General features: G+C 46.7%; 1 pseudogene across 1 annotated transcript in view; it reads right to left on the bottom strand.

Moving 5' to 3' along the window:
• The window catches only part of LOC144600909 (zinc finger matrin-type protein 4-like), a 143,386-nt pseudogene that overhangs the window by 29,910 nt on the left and 98,275 nt on the right, over nucleotides 1-15,201 (bottom strand). Inside the window, exon 6 of the transcript XR_013548196.1 lies at nucleotides 1,433-1,529. The product of XR_013548196.1 is annotated as a zinc finger matrin-type protein 4-like (transcript). The remainder of the gene's footprint in view (nucleotides 1-1,432; nucleotides 1,530-15,201) is intronic.

The following is a 15,201-nucleotide window of genomic DNA, read 5'->3' as shown; positions in this document are numbered from 1 at the left end:
CCCGGGTCTCTGGCGCTGTGAGGCAGCAACTCTACCTCTGTGCCAATGTAACAACAATGGCAAAAAGTAGGGAGATTTAACATGTGAGAGGAACATAAGCCCATAAACAGTGTCCCTTCCGCTCGGGACATGCTTGGAGAAGGGGAGGCCTAGTAGACCTCAGGCAATATGCTTGAGAAAAAGTAACCCCAGCCAACATCTCGATTAGACCCCAGCCTGTAACTTACTCCCGGGTATCTGCTATTCCATCGAGAAACCTCTGAACCCCTGAATTAAATCTTGGCCTGTAACTTATTCACGGGAATCTGTTATTCTATATATAAAGCCCCCATATCCCTGGATTAGATTCCAGCCTGTAACCCACTCATGGGAACCTGTTATTCTATATATAATCCCCCCTCTGAACCCTGCGATTAGGTCCCGACCTGTAACCCACTCCCAGAGGTCTGTTATTCTCTTTATAAACCCCCTGTAACCCAGCCCCAGGCATCTGATATTCTATCTATAAGCCACCCCCCTAAGCCCTCATTTAGATTACAGCCTGAGACCCACTCCCAACAATTTGTCATTCTATATATAACCCCCCAAATCCCTTGATTAGATCCCAGTTTGTAACCCAGTCTTGGAGACACAAGGAATTTCAGATACCGGAATCTTGAGCAAAACACAAAGTGCTGGAGACACTCAGTGGGTCAGGCAGCATCTGTGGAGGGGAATGGACGGATGACGTTTCAGGTCTTGACCCTTCTTCAGACCAATCCCCCACTCCTAGGGATCTGTTTGCATTGACATAAACCGGGTCAATTGGACCCCAGGTATTGGAAAGATCACAGGCCGTTGCCACAACCCAGCAGCAGGCCTGGATCGCCCACCGTGGAATTGGGAAACCTCACCTGGAATGGGAAGCTCGTCTCCAGCTCGATCCCGAGGACCGGGAACCGGAGAGGAGGGTGGAGGGAGTTGGCGATGGCAGCGGACGCTGGACAAAGGGCCGGTGAGAAGGGACGGGGATTTTACCTTCCGCGCCCAAAAGGTCGGCAGCGGGAGGCGCCCACAGGGCACGAAGGCTGGAGGTGGCCGGGCGAGGAGAGGGAGGACGGTTCGCGGGACAATCCGGACGGAGGTGACAGCTGCAACGGGCCTTTATGGCCAACTACAGCTGTTGGGTCTGAAAATGGCGGCAAAACCTGGCCACCCTTGCAGGTGGACCCAGTGGGCTGTTTCTTTGCATTCTGAACTTAATCGGGGATTGTACTTATGTGCGGCAATAATCTCACTGATCTGTATGCAGAAAAATCATTCCACTGAACCTTGGTACACGTGATAGTAAGGAACCATAGAACCAGTGAACTGTGCGCCTGGTACCAGCGAGCATGGACTTGATTCCCTCACCACCAACATCTGTAACATCTGTATGACGAGTTTTACTTACTTGCTCTGGTGCTTGGAGCCTTGCAGATGTGCATGGAACTGTTCCACTGAGTTCAGGATCACGTTGCAGATGTTGCAGGTGTAACTGCTTTTCAAAGCTACGAGTTGAGGAGAGGAAAGAAGGAAAGGATTGAGTGAGACAGGCTCTGAGACGGCAGTGCTCACAACATAAGAACTGGATGAAGCCCTGCAGATCCCTATACAAACTTGGAGTTTGAACTTTTTTTTTTTGTCGCGTGTACCGATGCATGGTGAAAAGCTTTTGTCAGCGGAAAGACTACACGTGATTACAATCGAACCATCCGCAGTGTACAGATACATGATAGAGGGAATAATGTGAATAACGTTTAGTGCAAGATAAAGTCCAGTAAAGTCCGATCAAAGATAGTCCGAGCGTCTCCGATGAGGTAGATGGGAAATCAGAACTGCTCTCTAGTTGTTGTTCCGGCCATCGTACAAACCAATCTCCCTTCCATTGACTCCATCTGCACTTCACGCTGCCTCGGCAAGGCTACCAGCATAATCAAGGACCTGTTTCAACCCCGGTCACTCCCTCTTCTCCTGTCTCCCACCAGGCAAGAGGTACAGAAGTGTGAAAATGCACACCTCCAGATTCAGGGACAGTTTCTTCCCAGCTGTTATCAGGCAACTGAACCATCCCATCACCAACTAGCGAGCAGTACTGACCTAACGTCTATATTATTGGAGAACCTCAGAATATTTTTGATTGGACTTTACTGGGCTTTATTCTTGGTTCTTGTCCTCCAAAATATTCCAAATGGAATTTAAACTGGAGGTGGCGGAGTATGGACTTAAGCAAGAAGGGCTTCTTGGAGAAGAAGAGCTGCCTTAAATTTAGTTGCGTCTGGTTGAGTAACTATAGTAGGGTGAAGACTATTCCATGCTTTAATTGTGCGAGGGAAGAATGGTTTGCTATACACATCTGTCTTGATAGCTGGTATCTCAAATTGAATCGAATGCCCTCGTCTATTCCTGATAGGGTTGGGTTTGGTGTAGATGTGGTAATCTATGTCGAGCTGACCATTTAACATTTTGTACAAACAGGTCAAACGGTGGGTGGGCTTTACGTCTGTCTAGGAGTGTGTTCCACCCCAATGAATTTAGAAGTTCGGTAACACTCGCTTCTCTCTCATAAGTATTTGTATCAAAACGAGCTGCCTGTCTTTGGACACGTTCGATGGAAGAAAGTTTTTATTTGTGTATGGAACCCATGCTGCAACTGCGTAGTCCAAATGTGGTCTAACGAGGGTGAAGTATAACTTCTCCTTGATAGAAGTTGAACAATGATAAAAGTTGCGTCTCAGAAAATTTAGGACACCTGTTGCTTTCACTGTTGCATGATTTAGATTTTAGATTTAGATTTAGATTTAGAGATACAGCGCGGAAACAGGCCCTTCGGCCCACCGAGTCCGCGCCACCCAGCGATCCCCGCACATTAACACTATCCTACACACACCAGGGACAATTTTTACATTTTACCCAGTCAATTAACCTACATACCTGTACGTCTTTGGAGTGTGGGAGGAAACCGAAGATCTCGGAGAAAACCCACGCAGGTCACGGGGAGAACGTACAAACTCCGTACAGACGGCGCCCGTAGTCAGGATCAAACCTGAGTCTCAGGCGCTGCATTCGCTGTAAGGCAGCAACTCTACCGCTGCGCCACCGTGCTGCTGAGTCTGACCATTCCAACGTAGATCGTTCTGTAATTTGATTCTCTTTATCCTGTATCTGTACAAGGTGGACGGCTTGATTGTAATCTTCTCTAGTCTTTCCGCTGACTGGATAGTACACCACAGAAAAGCTTTCCACTGTACCTCATAACACTTGAAATAAACGAAACTAAACCAAAGAACACAAACTCTTAAACACCAGGGAGAAACTGCCAAGATTGTAACACTTTGTTCTCGGAAGCACCGTATGTTTACTGTTGATGGGTTTATTTGCTGGGTTTTATGCTGGGTTTATACTTTATTATCATTCCTCAGACAAAATCATGGGAGGTTTGGTTTGACACGAATAAACTAATCCCAAAAATGTCTAAACAAAAATTCTGTGTTCATCCTTAGAAGAGAAGTATTCAATAACAGAGAAGTTAAATTTGTCAGCAAAATGGTGGGAGTACGTAGAACATAGAACATTACAGCACAGGAACAGGCCCTTCGGCCCACAATGTCAATGCCCAACATGATGCCAAGACCAACTCTTATGTACCTGCACATAATCCATCTCCCTCCATTCCCTGCATATCCTTGTGCCTATCCAAAACCATCTTAATTGCCACTATCGTATCTGCCTCCACTACCACCCCTGGCAGTGTGTTCCAGGCACCCACCACCCCCTGTTTAAGAGACTTGTCTCGCACATCTCCTTTAAACTTTTCTCCTCTCACCTTAAAGCTATACCCTCTGATATATATTTCCATACCAGGAAAAAAGTTCTGTCTGTCTACCCTGTCTATGCCTCTCATACATGTAATTATAAGAGCTTCTACCGGGTCTCACTGCAACCTCCAGCCTTCCAGAGAAAACAATCAAAGTCTGTCCAACCTCTCCCTGAAGCTAATACCCCCTAATCCAGGCATCATCCTGCTAAAACACCCCTGCACCCTTTCCAAAGCCTCCACATCCTTCCTGCATTGGGGCGACCAGAACTGTACGCAATACTCATCAGCCATGATCGCATTGAATGGCGGTGCTGGCTCGAAGGGCTGAATGGCCTACTCCTGCACCTATTGTCTGTTGTCTATTGTCTATTGTCTATTGACTTCCTGACTCTAACACTCAATGCCCCAACCTATGAAGGCAAGCATACTGTATGCTTTATTTAAGATACGGCCACCAATATTAGAGTGATGGAGATTGGGTCTGAGCAAGAAGTCAGAATGGGAAGAGGACATAGAGTTGCATACAGGTAGTTGAACGCATAGCATCAGTGACACTACAATAACAACATTTAAGAAACATTTGGACAGGTGCATGTATGGGAAATGTTTAGAGGGATATGGGCCAAACAGGGACTGGGTGGGACTAGTGTAGATGGGGCATATTGGTTGGCATGGGCAAGTTATGCCAAAGGGTCAACCGGGTAGCAGAGGGGCACAGTGGTAGAGCTGCTGTCTTATAGCGCCAGAGACCCAGGTTCAATCCTGACTGCGGAGCTTGTAGGTTAAGAGTTTGTAGAGTTTGTGACAGCGTGGGTTTTCTCTGCTCCGGATTCCACCCACACTCCAAAGGTTTGTAGGTTAATTGGCTTCGGTAAAAAAAATTGTAAATCGTCCCTAGTGTGTAGGATAGTGCTAGTGAACAGGGTGATCGCTGGTTGGCGCGAACATGGTAGGCCGAAGAGCCTATTTCCCGCTGTATTCCTAAAGTCTACAGGCCAATCAATGGTATCATAGTTCAGTGGGAGCTGCACTCCTTCCATGGACATCTAAACTCACCTCAAGTTCACTGGTTCAAGTGGCTGAAAGACATAGAAATTGCTGCTGAGATTTTTACCCGAAACTAAATCTGCTTCTCTTTTTTAATCACGCCATTAAAGCTGATCTTTTTGGCCCCCTGCTTTAAGGAGTGAGATGCATTGGTAAAATGCATTGCATTTGCATGCTGCATATCTCTGATGCTTGTTCAGCAACGTGGCAGAAGGCTGAGGGGTGATCGTGTGGAGGTGTGCAAGATCACGAGGGGAATAGGTAGGGCGAATGATCAGTTGTGATCACCCCATTACAGGAAAAATGTCATTAAGCTAGCAAGAGTGCAGAGAGTGCAGAGGACATAGGTTTAAGGTGGGGGTGGGGGGGGGGGGGGGGGGGGGCGGGAAAGACAATAGGAAACTGAGGGGTAGTTCTTTCACACAAATTGTGGTGGGTGTAAAATGGCGGCAAAATGGCGGCAAAATGGCGACTCTTGTATATGGACCCAGTGGGGCTGTTCTGTACATTCCCTAACCAGAGGATTGTGCTGATGTACGGCTGAACTGTGTGCAAAAAAGTGTACTTCACTCTGCACTTGTGAAATTGAACCATAGAGGGGAAAGATTGAATACAAGGTCTGCAAGGAGGTAGGTTGGAAGATCCCAGCTTAAGGGCGGCCAGTCTGGTAGCCTAATATTCTTGGCACTGTGCAGAGTTAGAATAAAGGTGGTGCCCTATTCATTATAATGAAAAATGGATCTGTAAATTAAAGGTCAGAGAATCTTCGCCATTAAATTAAAGTCGGAAAATCTTTGGCATTATACTGAAAACACGTAAATGAAGGAGCTTATCCTCATGCTTTTTCTATCCTTGCATGGTCTCATTCCTCCCTCTCTCTGTAACCTCCTCCAGCTCCATAATAGTCTGAAGTCAGAATTACAGTTCTCGAGGTGTACAGCACACTCGTGATTCATTGTTATATGTACTGTAAACGGAACAATGAAATTCCTAGAGTTCTTTCCATACACCCACTCCACGTGAAAAAGTTACCATTAAATCCCACTCCCTTCACCTTAAACTTATTTCCTCTGGTTCTCGATTCCCTTACTCTGAGTAAACGATTCTGTGCATTTACTCAATCTATTCCTCTCATGATCTTATGCACTGTTTCTGTGCAGTATCACTTTATGAAACCGAGACAGAATCCCAATTCGGTGTTTGATGTGATTTGAGGATTAGAACCTTGCATAAGATTGCAGAGTGCAACCCCAGATTGGAGGGGGGGAGGGAGAAGGGGGGGGAGGGGTTACAGAAGGTTTCAGATCAGGCAGATAGATAAGATGAGTGTTTGTCCAGAAAGAGGCAATCCTCGAGGCAACAGGGTACAAAAGCTGGCAGAGAAAAGTATAAATGCATTGCTCATAGATATTAAAAGCATCAGAATTTACGAGGATGTTGCCAGGACTCGAGGACCTGAGTATTATAGGGAGGTTGGACAAGGGTCCATTCCTTGGAGCGCAAGAGGATGAGGAGTGATCTTGTCGAGGTGTACAAAATTATGACGGGAATAGAGTGGGTAAACGCACAGAGTCTTTTGCCCAGGGTAGGAGAATCAAGAACCAAAGGACATGGGTTAAAGGGGAGGGGGGGGGGAAGATTTACTAGGAACCTGAAGGGTGACGTTTTACACAAATAGCGGTAGGTATACGGAACGAGCTCCCGGAGGAGGAAGTTGAGGCAGGTACTGTCACAATGTTTAAAAAACATGTAGACAGGTACATGGATAGGATAGGTTTAGAGGGATATGGGCCAAACGCAGGCAGGTGGGACGGAGTGGGCAAGTTGGGCCGAAGACCCTGTTTCCACACTGTTTGACTAACTAATTGCTCAGAAATCCCAAAACATTTGGAATTCCTGCAAAGCAGGCACAATCACTAGAAGGCTAATAATTATTTTGATGCCTTACGGAAAAACAAATTATGTTTTAGTGCTTACTTACTGCAAATGGATCTGCTGATCATAATCAGCTCAAAGTTAATGTATTAACCATTAGCAAGCAATTATTTCCCAGACATCTGTTGGATAATTAGCTGCTGGCAAACAGTTAGTTGCTGGCTCATTTGCCTCCTAAATTTCCATGATCTCCAAATTAGTTGCAATTGCGCTAATAAAAGCTGGTAGATTAAGAGAAGGGAGGCTGGGAAAGGAATCAACAAAGTTGTTCCAAGACAAATTATTAACTCTTTCAAGTATCAGGTTAAGAATCCGATCGGTCGAAGGGATCTACAGGAGACGCTGCCTCAAAAAGGCAACCAATATCATCCAAGACTCACACCAAAGCACACAAAGACACAAAGTGCTGGAGTAGCTCAGCTGGTCAGGCACCATCTCTGGAGAACATGGATAGGTGACGTTTTGGTCAGACCCACATCACCCTGGCCACATTCCCATGCCACTCCTATCAATTGGGAATCATGTATTGGCACCAATGAGACTTTATTGCTTGGAGTGAAGGAGGCTGAGGGATGATCATAGTGAGGTGTATGTAATAATGGGGAATAGGTAGGGTGAACGCCCACAGTCGTTTTTCCCAAAGTAGGGGAATCAAGAACCAGAGAACATAGGTTTGAGGTGGGAGGGAAAAGATTAAATAGGAACCTGAAGGGTTATTTTTTTCACACAGAGGATGGAACAAGCTACCAGAGGGGGTAGATGAGGCAGGTATATAACATTTAAAAGACATTTGGGCAGATACATGGATAGGAAAGGTTTAGAGAGATATGGGCCAATCACCGGGCAGCGCAGTGTGCAGCGGTAGAGTTGCTGCCTCACAGCGCCAGAGACCTGGGTTCGATCCTGACAACGGGTGCTGTCTGTGTGGAGTTTGCACGTTCTCCCTGTGATCGCGTGGGTTTTCTCCGGGTGCTCTGATTTCCTCCCACATTCCAAAGACATGCAGATTTGTAGGTTAATTGACCTCTGTAAATTGCCTTTAGTGCGTAGGATGCGAAAGTGGGACAACATAGAACTAGTGTATGAGTAATCGATGGTTGGTGTGGACTTGGTGGGCTGAAGGGCCTGTTTCCACATTGTATCTTCAAAACTTTAAATTAAACTATACTTTAAACAACGGCATTAAGATCCTCTTTCTGATCAATGGGGCGCTTTGGTCAACATGGATGGGTTATGCTGAGGGAACTGTTCCAGTGCTGTATAACTCCACAGCCTGGTAACTTCAATTAGGAACTGTTTCTTCACCACAAGGGGAGCAATTGGGCCGAAGGGCCCTGTTTCTGTGCTGTGTGACTCAATGATTCTAGGTGCTTAAAAGCTGTTACCGCTAGGTTCAAGATTTCATCTCAGCAACCATCTTGACTCTTAACACTAACCTCAACTATGAACTTCCATGGTAGAACACAAAGTACTGGAGTAACTCAACAGGTCAGGCAGTATCTCTAGAGTGAATTGATAGGCGACGTTTCAGTTTGGGTTTGAAGGAGAGACCCAACCCGAAAAGTCACCTATCCATCCCTTCCACAGATGCAGCCTGACCCACTGAGTTTCTGCAGCACTTGGTGTTCTATTCGAGATTCCAGCATCTGCCGCTCCTCACGTCTCCTATGAATTTCTATATGGACTGTCTTTGGTGGCACGAAGGTTTTGCAATAGTGTTCTGGTTAGTAATGTATTGCGTTTTTTTGGTTTATTATACAGGTCCACCACCGATTTCCCGGCACCTTTGATTCCAGAGCCTTTCTGGACTCTCCACTTTGCCGGACCAACAGAGGTCGCAGCCTCCGAGCGGAGTCCAACGGTACCGGAACGTACCACCGAGGCCGCCGAGACACCTGCCCGCAAAGTCGGCCTCGGAGGTCGGCTATGGGAGCGGATCTGCCGGCTCCGGCTGGGCCGGAGTTCCTGAGCCCTGGGCGCAAGGGGCACATTCGACCTGCTGATTGGCCGCGGAAGTCCCGATGAGGTCGAGATCGGCCGCCTCGCCCGGCCTGGGCACCACATTTTCAGGAGGACATCCGGAGGGATTTCTCAGCGCGCTCTCATCATTCTGTCCGGATTAAAGGAGGTGCCAGAAAATCAGTGGTGGACCTGTATATGATGTGCGTGTAATTACTTTTACTTGCCTGTTATGCTGCTGCAAGTAAGAATTTCATATTTCATATTTCATATTTTATTTTCATATTTCATATTTCAGATACAGCGCGGAAACAGGTCTTTTTGGCCCACCAAGTCCGCGCCGCCCAGTGATCCCCACACACTAACACTATCCTACACACACACACGAGGGACAATTTTTACATTCACCCAGTCAATTAACCTACATACCTGTACGTCTTTGGAGTGTGGGAGGAAACCGAAGGTCTCGGAGAAAACCCACGCAGGTCACGGGGAGAACGTACAAACTCCTTACAGTGCAGCGCCCGTAGTCAGGATCGAACCTGAGTCTCCGGCGCTGCATTCGCTGTAAAGCAGCAACTCTACCGCTGCGCTACCGTGCCGCCGTTGTCGGTACATATGGCAATTAAACGCTCTTAACTCTCCTAAGTCTTGAATATAGAAGGAGCTGATTTCTCTCTATAGAGAGTAATCTCGGGGATTAGGTTTCTTTGGCAATTGCCTCACAAAATTCTTTGCTTTTATTTACTCTCGGAAAATGGATGTTGCTTGTATGTTTGGTATTTATCAGATTTATCGCCAGGGACCCTATTATAAGATGTCTTGCAAGATCACCAGGGGGGAGTTAACGATGTTTAGATTGCGAATGGTGTTGCAAGAAGGCCATAATTCTACAAGGATGGCATTTTCCCTGCCTTAAAGGGCATTAGTGAATGAGTCGGTATTTTTTGGACAACGTCTTTATGGCCCCTGTTTATTAAATTGCACTCAATCTCAGAAACCACCACACTGGGAATAGAAAACACTCCATATTCCACATTTAACTCAGCGACATACATTAACAACAATCCACGCTCGAATCAGATTCATACCAGGGTTCGAACATAGAACAGTGCAGCACAGAAAAGAGGTCCTTCAGCCCTCAATGTGTGTGTTGAACACGAAGCCAAGACCAAGATCTTATCTGCCCTCACCTGGGAACATGTAGACTTTGACATTTCTATTCTGGGAAGAAGCTTCTGACTGTCACCACAGTGTGGCTCCCAGTGATGAACACCTCTGCGTAAATGAATGAGTCTTCATCTCAGTGTTAATGGTTCATAATTACTGGTCTTGCCACATTTGTGAAATGCATAATAAAGTTGGGATATAACCGTGTATTATTGTGGATGGTTATTAAATCATTGGAAGGATCACTGGAGATAACTCTATGAGTAAACATGTTTGATATGCAGTAATTATGAATTAATTTGCTTTGGGTGATTATCCCCTTAATTATCCATCTTGTCAGGTAGGTGCTGCTCAACTCAGCACTGCTAGGTAAAGACGGAATAAACTAAACTAAAATGAATTTCCAGTTTCAGCAATGGTGATGCCTGAGAATGTCTGGAAAGATGTTGGCCTCAAGGGCGATATAAAACTACTCCGGAAGGACGGATGGAATCACACCAAAGTCCGGATAAGAACTGAAACTGTACTGAAACTGGCAATGGGAGCTGTTGATGGAACCAAACTGTGTTGTGGGAACGCAGAGTTCCCACAACAAATGTGCAGAGAAGACAGATCTTAGGAGAGGTTTACAATAGATAAATCAGTACAAAAACAGTCCCAGAATATCTCAAGATACGCTTGTAAGGCCGCACTTGAAGCATTGTGTTCAGTTTTGGCCGCCCTGCTATGAGAATGATGCCATCAAGCTGGAAAGAGTGCAGAGAAGATTTACAAGGATGTTACCAAGACTTGAGGGCCTGGGCTACAGGGAGAGGTTGGGTAGGTTAGGAGTATTCCCTGGAGCGCAGGAGGCTGAGGGGTGATCTTCTCGCGGTGTATAATATCATGAGGAGAATAGATATGGTGAATGCAGAGTCTTTTTACCCATAGTAGGGGAATCAAGAATCAGGGAACGTAGGTTTAAGAGGGGAAAAGATTTAATAGGAAGCTGAGGAACAAGTTTTTCAAACAGAGGGTTGTGGGTCTATGGAATGAGCTGCCAGAGGAGGTTGTTGAGGCAGGTACTATAACAACATTCAAAAGGCTTTTGGACATGGATAGGAAAGGTTTAGAGGGATACGGGCCAAACAAGAGCAGGTGGGCCTAGTGTCGATGCGGCATGCTGGTCAGTGCGGGCAAGTTGATCCGAAAGGCCTGTTTCTGTGCTGTATGACTATGACACTAATTCTTCCTTACTCATGCATCATCTCATCAGCTGACTAAACAACAGTGTACACTGACTGATAGCATTGGCAAGCAAGAACATCAATTCAGACCACCCAAAGCTAAATTGAAACCAAAACACAAACAAAAAAAATGCAGTAAAAGTTCAATTCGGCGAACAAGCAAATGTGCAACGAACCAGGAAAGAAAGCTTACTAAATGCAAAGCTAATCTAAAAACAGCTTGTTCCCTGTGCAAATGAGATCAGGAAGCAGATGTTGTTGATTAAAGGATTTGCAGGTGGTATAAATGCCACTGCAGATGCTGTTTGGGAGAAATGGATCTACTTTGGATGGAGCGCGCTGTAATTTGGAGGTTGACCAAAGTGCCATCAAATTAGAGTTGAAAGAAAATGCAGGTGCTGGAATCTTCATCAAAGCGCAGTGTGCTGGAGGAACTCAATGGATCCGGCAGCATCTGTGGAATGAATGGACAGACGATGTTTCGGGTTGGGCAACCCATCAGATTGATGGAGTGGGGGGTGGAGGGTGGGGGGAATGAGCTGGAAAATAGAGATGGGAGCTGGACGAAGCCAGGCAGGGGATTCTTCTCTCCAGTGATGCCGTCTGAGCCGCTGAGTTACTCCAGCTTTTTGGGTCTATCTTTGGTTTAAACCATCATCTGCAGTTCCTTCCTACACATTTTATCCGATCAACCGTGAAATCGCGTCAAGGTATGCGGATTTTGAAGAATCCTCCTCCTCTCTCCAACAAGAGTTCTGCAACACTCTCTCTAGCTGCTCCCCCTCTGTGATTCATTCACTTGTTTTATATCTCTCTATTATATCACCGTCTATATCTCTCGTCTCCCTTTCCCCTGACTCTCAGTCTGAAGAAGGGTCTCGACTGAAACGTCATCCATTCCTTTTCTCCAGAGATGCTGTCTGCCCCGCTGAGTTACTGCAGCTTTTTGTGTCCATCTAAGTGATAGGGGGATAAGCTTAGGGCCGATAAGAGTTGGTCTTGGCATCATGCACAACGCAGACAATGAGGGCCGGGCAGTCTGCTCCTGCTCCTATGCTACACTGTTCTATGGTCTAACCCTGGTATCAATATGATTCAAGCATGGGTTGTCTTGAGCGTATGATGGATGGAGTAGAGGTTCAGGAAACGTGGCGTCTCTCGTACGCTGCCTCTCGTACGCAATTTTTATATTCTTACATTACAATCGTGGAGTCATACAGCGCAGAAACAGGCTATTCAGCCCTACTCATCCATGTTGACCAGGATTGGTGCCAAAGTCCCATAAAGCTGCTTCACGACTTCGTGCATCTTGTACTCAAAATGCTCTGATGTATGAAAGGAGGCGTGCTCCACGCCAGCGGCTCTTAACCTTTTTGGCCCCCACGTCCCCATCAGTCATTCTCGGTCAGTACCGTGACCCCCGAAACAAAAATTGAAAAACCCCCTCCAAAAAAACAGCCCGATTTATGAAAACATGTCTGCCAATACTCAGTCAATGGGATGGGATAATTTCATTTATGACCCCTTCATGACCCCCGGAAAAACCCAAAACGACCCCCATGGGGGTCACGACCCCCAGGTTAAGAACCGCTGCTCCACGTCTTCTTTAGATTTTTTTAGATTTAGATTTTAGATTTAGAGATACAGCGCGGAAACAGGCCCTTCGGCCCACCGAGTCCGCGCCGCCCAGCGATCCCCACACATTAACACTATCCTACACACACTAGGGACAATTTTTACATTTACCCAGTCAATTAACCTCCATACCTGTACGTCTTTGGAGTGTGGGAGGAAACCGAAGATCTCGGAGAAAACCCATGCAGGTCACGGGGAGAACGTACAAACTCCGTACAGACGGCGCCCGTAGTCAGGATCGAACCTGAGTCTCCGCCGCTGCATTCGCTGTAAGGCAGCAACTCTACCGCTGCGCCACCGTGCGGCACACTCTATCTACTTGTGTTGCCACTTTCGGGTAGTTATGGACTTGGACCCCAAGATCCCTCTGTACATCAGTGCTGTTAATGGTCTTGCCATTAATTGTACATTTTCCCCGTACATTCGACCTCCCACACTGCCTGCAACAACCACCAATCATGCAAGAAATATGTGAAAACGCATAAACATGAATCAATAATGGATCAGCATCTTCTAATTAGCTTCCCCTGCATGGATTTCCAATCAAGCTTTGTGTTTGTTGTTAGTGTACAGAATTCCACTGCGGAAAATCCATCCTGTTCACTCCCTTGATGTAGACTTGCAATAAATCTCCTCTTTCCCACTCACCCCGGATACAAGGATGCAAAGATTGTGGGGAGAAGGCAGCAGAATGGGGTGGAGAGGGAGAAATGGATCAGCCATGATAGAATGGTGGAGCAGGCACGATGTGCCAGATGGCCTAATTCTGCTCCTACGTCTTGTGTTTCTTTTGTTTGGAGATACCGTGTGGAAGCAGGCCCTTAATGGCCCACTAAGTCAGCGCCGACGTAAAATCCCATACACTAGTTCTAGCTCACACTCCAGGGACAATTTATAGAGGGCCAATTAACCGACAAACCCGCACGTCTTTGGAATGCTGAGTTGAGTTTAGTTTATTGTCACGTGTACCGAGGTACAGTGAAATGCTTTTGTTCTGTGCTAAGCAGTCAGCAGAATGACTATACATGACTACAATTGATCCACCCACAGTGTATAGATACACGATAAAGGGCATGACATAAATACCATTTAGTGCAAGACAAAAGTCCAGTAAAGTCCGATCAAAGATAGTCCGAGGGTCTCCAATGAGGTACACTGCTCTCTAGTTGTTGGTAGGATGCTTGTGGGAGGAAACCAGAGCACCCAGAGAAAAACCACGCGGTCATAGGGAGAGCGTGCAAACTCCGTACAGACAGCACCCATAGTCAATGGGTCAATGGTGCTGTATGGTTCAGGATCAAACCCGGATGTCTGGCGCTGTGAGGCAGCCAATCTACTGCTGCCCCACTGTGCCTGACCCTGGAGGCATGGAGTAAATTCTTATGGAGTTAATTCTTCCCATTTCAGTTCACTGGGCACAATTCAGCAGAGGCATTTAATATCAGGAAGTACATGCAAATTGGTGAAGGGGTCAATAAAAATCCAGGGGACAAATAATGAAGGGAATTGGGGGAGAGAGGGGGGGAGGAGAGGGGCGGAGAGAGAAAGGGGAGTAGAGAGATGAGGGGGAGTGAGAGGGGAGGAATAGGGTGGGGAAGGGGGGGGATAGAGAGGGGCGGAGGGGAGAGAGAGGGGGGAGAGGGGGAGGAGAGAGGGGGGAAGTCGGGGGGGAGATGGAGGAGATAGGGGAGGGAGAGTGGTGGAAAGAAGGGGGGTAGAGAGGGGCGAGAGGGGGGGGGGAGAACAATGAAAACAAACAGGAATCTTTTTTGCGTACAGCGAGTGGTTTGAGTGTGAATGCAGTGTGGGGGATTGAAGGTACCTGATTCACAAGGGAGGCTCGGTAGCTGGCACTGGCACTGGCAAAGAGCTAGCATGGGCTCAATGGGCCAAATGTCCTCCTTGCGTGCTTGTATACGTAGCTTCTATGCAAGTTCACAAGCCTCTGTGGTCATCTCTAGTCCTCCTTATTTACTTTTGTATGTATCAATCACACAGGCACATTAAATAATATGAGGGTGAGAGATGGCAAATTTAATCCGAGCCAGCTTCAGAGGACTTTGGTCAGGGAGCATTTGGAGTACTGCTTGCTGCTCTGGTCACCCCCATTACAGGAAGGATGTTGAGGCTTTGGAAAAGGTGCTGAGGAGGTTTACCGGAATGTTGCCCGGATTAGAGGGTATTAGCTGCAGGGAGAGGTTGGACAAACGTGGATTGTTTTCTCTGGAATGCCGGAAGTTGAGGGAAGATCTGTTAGAAGTATATGAAATTATGAGAGGAATAGATAGGGTAGACAGGCAGAACCTTTTTCCCAGAGTGGTAATGTCAAAGAGTAGAGGGCACAGCTTTAAAGGTGAGAGAGACAGAGTTTAAAGGAGATGTGTGGGGCAA

Source organism: Rhinoraja longicauda, chromosome 16 (assembly GCF_053455715.1).
Source record: "Rhinoraja longicauda isolate Sanriku21f chromosome 16, sRhiLon1.1, whole genome shotgun sequence".
In the NCBI taxonomy this organism is placed as follows: domain Eukaryota; kingdom Metazoa; phylum Chordata; class Chondrichthyes; order Rajiformes; family Arhynchobatidae; genus Rhinoraja; species Rhinoraja longicauda.
The sequence above is the reverse complement of the archived record's forward strand: the minus strand, read 5'-3'. Positions and strand labels throughout refer to the sequence as shown.